General features: G+C 41.3%; 1 pseudogene; it reads left to right on the top strand.

Annotated features, from left to right (window-relative positions):
• The first annotated feature begins 3,620 nt into the window (after positions 1-3,620).
• On the top strand, positions 3,621-4,552 carry Gapdh-ps78 (Glyceraldehyde-3-phosphate dehydrogenase, pseudogene 78; annotated as a pseudogene).
• The last annotated feature ends 541 nt before the right edge of the window (positions 4,553-5,093 follow it).

Below are 5,093 nucleotides of genomic sequence, written 5' to 3'. Positions count from 1 at the left end.
AATTACAATGAAGAATCAGTTTAGAGTAGGCCACAACTAAATTGGAAGCCGGTCCTCGAGGTAAAACAAAGAAAGTGAGCAGCAGCCTCAGATTTGATTACATGGCAATACAAGAAAAATGTGCTGTATGTTGTCTATTATTAAAGCTGCTTTGGGGCCCTGTGCTGGGTGCCTCAGGGATTTTAATAAAAAATTAGTAATAGGTCTGCTGCCCTGGCTCACTGTGGCTTTTTGGAGTATTTGTGGGTTCAGGGCTGGTCCTGCAGTGCAAATTAAGTCATTTCAGACAAGCAGCCACAGAAAGTGTTGTGCGATAGCAAAGTTCAAATATGGCACATTTGTTGTGGAAGTGCCTAGCCTTTCACTGGAGGTCATTCAGACTTTGAACGGAAGAGTGAAATTTTATCCAAAGGAGGAAAAAGAAGGAATGGAAAATAAAAAAAATAACACACACACACACACACACACACACACACACAGCAACAGCTAATTGCTACTGTGTATCTTTGAATCTTCACCGTGACATATAAACCATGAAATATCCCAAAAGGTGAACCAATGCCAAAGAAGGAGGGTGGGCTGAGATTCTTCCTAATGCATGTTAAGTCTGTAGCAATTTGTATATTGATATAATTATATATTAATAATATTATCATTGTTTCTGATATCATATACATATGACTGTATGCATCTGAGCCACGGAATCTAAACAACATTTCTCCCTGGTTTAGAAATCAAACCTAAAATGTACATTCTCTCAAAGATGAACATGTCTGGGCTAAAGTATTTCCAATGAAGTTGCACCAGGAGACTATTTCCCACCTCCTCCTAGACGTGCCTCAGACAGCATGGAGTCTGTCATGGCTACTAGACACAGTCCCTGCTTTGTCTTTACTGACAGCACATGATGCACTTAAATCCTGGTAAGTGATGTACAGATTCAGTAGCTCATGGATGCTTAGGACAGGGGTGCTTTTGATCTTGAACGAAATGCTACAGCAAGAAGTCAGGACAGGGGTGTCTCCCTGTGTGAGCACAGAGAAGGGAGTATGCTACAAATCCGAAGAAAGATGCTTTTATACAAGGAATCAAGATATATTTAATTGCTATCACTTATTAACATTTAGTAAATGAAAAATTCCAATTCAAGTCCAGCAAGAATATGAAACAAATTTGTCTTAGTCAGGGTTTCTATTCCCGCACAAACATCATGACCAAGAAGCAAGTTGGGGAGGAAAGGGTTTATTCCACTTCCAATTCCACGTGGATTGCTGTTCATCGCCAAAAGAAATCGGGACTGGAACTCAAGCAGGTCAGGAAGCAGGAGAGAGGCCATGGTTTGCTCAGCTTGCTCTCTTATAGAACCCAAAACCACCAGTCCAGGGATAGCACCACCCACAATGGGCTGGGTCTTTCTCCCTTGATCACTAATTGAGAAAATGCCTTACAGCTGGGTCTCAATGGAGGCATTTTCTCAACTGAGGCTCCTTTCTCTGTGATAACGAGCTTGAGTCAAGTCGACCCACATAACTAACCAGTAAAATATTGTTTCATATTGCCTAATATGAAACAATAGACAATATGAAACAATAGACAATATGAAACAATAGACAGTTGCAGAGGCCACCAAATCTACTGGCAGAAGGTATAGTTGATGACTTCAGGAAGATATTTCACATGACTTCAGGAAGCCTGAGGAAGACCCTGTTGGCTCTATCTTATGCCTCTACACATTGTACAATACCTGACATCACATGATGCACACACCTACTACCTTGAAGTGGTGTTAATAAAATGTCATCTGTTAAGACTCAATTGCTCAGAAATCATTCAGATAGTCAATGTGATTCTGCAAAAGACATGGACTCTACGGGTTGATTCGTTTATGATGACTTCTCCCTCATTCCTGAAAACTCTGTCCCTACAAAAGCATATGCAGAGGGGAATCTGTTCTTTGCCAGTCTCCAACCAAAGGTCATTGTCAGTCATTGTCACCTTGTTCTTGGACTTCTAGGTTTTCAAAGTAAAAACAGACTTCTGTTCTCCATAAATTACCAAGTTGATAGTATTCTCACAGAAAATAAAAACAGCTCAGACATTGTTCTTCACATGACTAAAAAACAACATGGGCAAGGAACAGTGTGACAAACTGTGTAGGGAATTGGTCTACACAGATCAAACAAAAATTTTCTCAAATCACACCTGTGAATCAACGTTCCTAGCCCCAGCCTTCTTGACTTAGAACAATTGAAAACAGTGGGGAAGGGGGAGGGGACGCAAAAGATACTTATTGTGGAAACTCACCACAGACTGTGACCCTGACTTAGAAACAGGAAAAAAATATCTTCTTGGCATTTTCAAAGGATCAGACATTATTCACACTGCCGTGGAATAAGGGGAAAACACTTACCCCTTTGTTTTCTCCCCAGATTCCGTGTGGCCACAGACTCATAAGCTTTGCTTGCTCAGTTGTTGAAAGGCTAGAAGCAAACAAAATGAAAATTTAGACAGAAAGAATAAAAGTATCAGGAGTATAGAAAGTGGAGACTCTGCCTTTATCTCGAGCATACAAAGACTACTGACATTTGTTCAAAGTTATCAACTAGAAGATGCTAGCAGGTGGCTTTAGATCTTCTAGTACTTCGGTTGGGTTGATTATATCATAGTCCTTTCTTATTACATTAAAAAAATATCTAGTGGCAAGGACTAATGTTCTGCACTCCAGCCATGACAACAGCTGTAAAACACCATCATATTGCACTGAAAATGCATTATATCTCCTTAAATATTTTCAAAGTAAGGTACTCAATTTTTCAGAAGTTGCATGATGACCTTGATAAGGATATTTCAGAGGTATCTCTTGTTCAATCAATAGAAAGCTACTGAGTTATGATATATATATATACATATATATGCATATATAGGAACCTAAGAATAAAAACCTCAAAATGGAAAAAAATCACATATTGAGATTTGAAGCAACGATAGACTACTTCTGTTTATACATGTATTTTTGTAGAGTATTTTTAAAACTCACCATTGCAAAGTTGAAATTTTTCCATATTTCATTATCAACAGATAACCTCACAGAAGTAAAACTTTCCAAAAGAGATACTGTCTCCCAGTGCTTATTGCTTCTTTCTAGAGCTATGCCATATGCACAAAACCTCTAAGCAGGGCCTCATTAGGCCTACAGGCCCTCAGTAGTTAAATAGTAAGTATGTGGATTCCCATGCTATTCAACATATTTATATAGAAGAACAAAGATATTGGAACTTGAATTTATTGAATCACTCCCTTGCTCCAGATGAGTATGAGGAATAATATATTTTCTATTCAAATGGAAAATAATAGAACTTTCTTAATCTGACTTCTTTTTTAAAAGAATTCTACTTGATAAGCCTTAAAATTAAGTATTTAAGACATCATGTGGGCTCTCTGCTCCTCCCTGTTCCAGAGACAGCCACATCTTCCCCTGCAGTCCCTCAGACAAGATGGTGAAGGTCTGAGGGAATAGATTTGGCCATATTGGGCATCTGGTTGCCCAGGCTGCCTTCTGGTCTGCATCTGGCAAAGTAGAGACTGTTGCCACCAATGACCCCTTCATTGATCTCAAATACATGGTCTACATACTCCAGAATGACTCTACCCATGACAAATTCAATGGCATAGTCAAGAGAATTGGAAGTTTGCCATCAATGGGAAGCCAGTCACCATTTTCTAAGAGTGAGATCCCATTAACCTCAAATGTTGTGGAGTCTACTGGCATCTTCATCACCATGGAGAAGGGTGGGGTCTACTGGAAGGGTAGGACCAAAAGGGTCATCATCTCTGCTCCTTCGGCCAGTGTCCCCCTGTTTGTGATGGTATGAACCACGAGAAATATGACAGAACTTGAGATTGTCAGCAATGTATCCTGTACCACCAACTGCTTAGACCCCTGGCCAAGGTCATCTGGGACAACTTTGGCATCTTGAAATGCCATCACTGTCACTCAGAACACTATGGATGGTCATTCTGGAAAGCTGCAGCATGATGGCCATGGAGCTGCACAGAATATCACCCCTGCATCCACTGGTGCTACCAAGGCTGTGGGCAAGGTCATCCCAGAGCTGAACAGGAAGCTCACTGGCATGGCCTTCCATGTGTATACCCCCAATGTATCTGTTGTGGATCTGACATGCCAAGTATGATGACAGCAAGAAGGTGGTGAAGCAGGCATCTGAGGTCCCACTAAAGAGCATCCTGGGCTACACTGAGGACCACGTTGTCTCCTGAGACTTCAACAGCAACTCCCACTCTTCCACCTTTCATGCTGGGGCTGGCGTTGCTCTCAATGACAACTTTGTAAAGCTCATTTCCTGGTATGACAATGATTACTGCTAGAGCAACAGGGTGGTGGACTTCATGGCCTACATGGCCTTCAAGGAGTAAGAAACCCTGAACCACCCACCCCAGCAAGGACACTGAGAGCAAGAGAGAGGCCCTCAGTTGCTGAGGAGTCCCCATCCCAACTCAGCCCCCAACACTGAGCATCTCCCTCACAATTTCCATCCCAGACCCCCATAATAACAGGAGGGACCTAGAGAGCCCTCCTTACTCTCTTGAATACCACCAATAAAGTTCCCTGCACCCCCCAAAAAGACATCATGTGAGAGATATAGACTGCAAAATTTGTTAACTTCTCAATCAGCCAAATAAGACAGAGACAGGGCTGGTATTGGGGCTTACAACTTACAACTAAGTCCTAATAAGACATGATAGCCCCAGTACATGGTAGGCAGCAACTATTTGTTAACTGATTGATTGCAACTGCTGTGATGCTTGGTAACACTCAGTAAAGATGAAAAGATATTCATTCCTAGTGTGTAGGGACCTCCAAGAGTAAAGGGAAGGGAGTTTTTTATGTCATTCACTCATCAAGACATCAATCTTTAAAGGGAGTACACAAGGAGTGTGTGTGTGTGTGTGTGTGTGTGTGTGTGTGTGTGTGTGTGTTTAACATTTAGATTAATCATTAGGAGCGAATACAGTCCCTCCCTGCATACAGTATCTGACAGGTACAGACAGATAGCAACCAAATATCAAAGGAA

This window comes from Rattus norvegicus, chromosome 14 (assembly GCF_036323735.1).
Source record: "Rattus norvegicus strain BN/NHsdMcwi chromosome 14, GRCr8, whole genome shotgun sequence".
Lineage (NCBI taxonomy): Eukaryota > Metazoa > Chordata > Mammalia > Rodentia > Muridae > Rattus > Rattus norvegicus.
The sequence above is the reverse complement of the archived record's forward strand: the minus strand, read 5'-3'. Positions and strand labels throughout refer to the sequence as shown.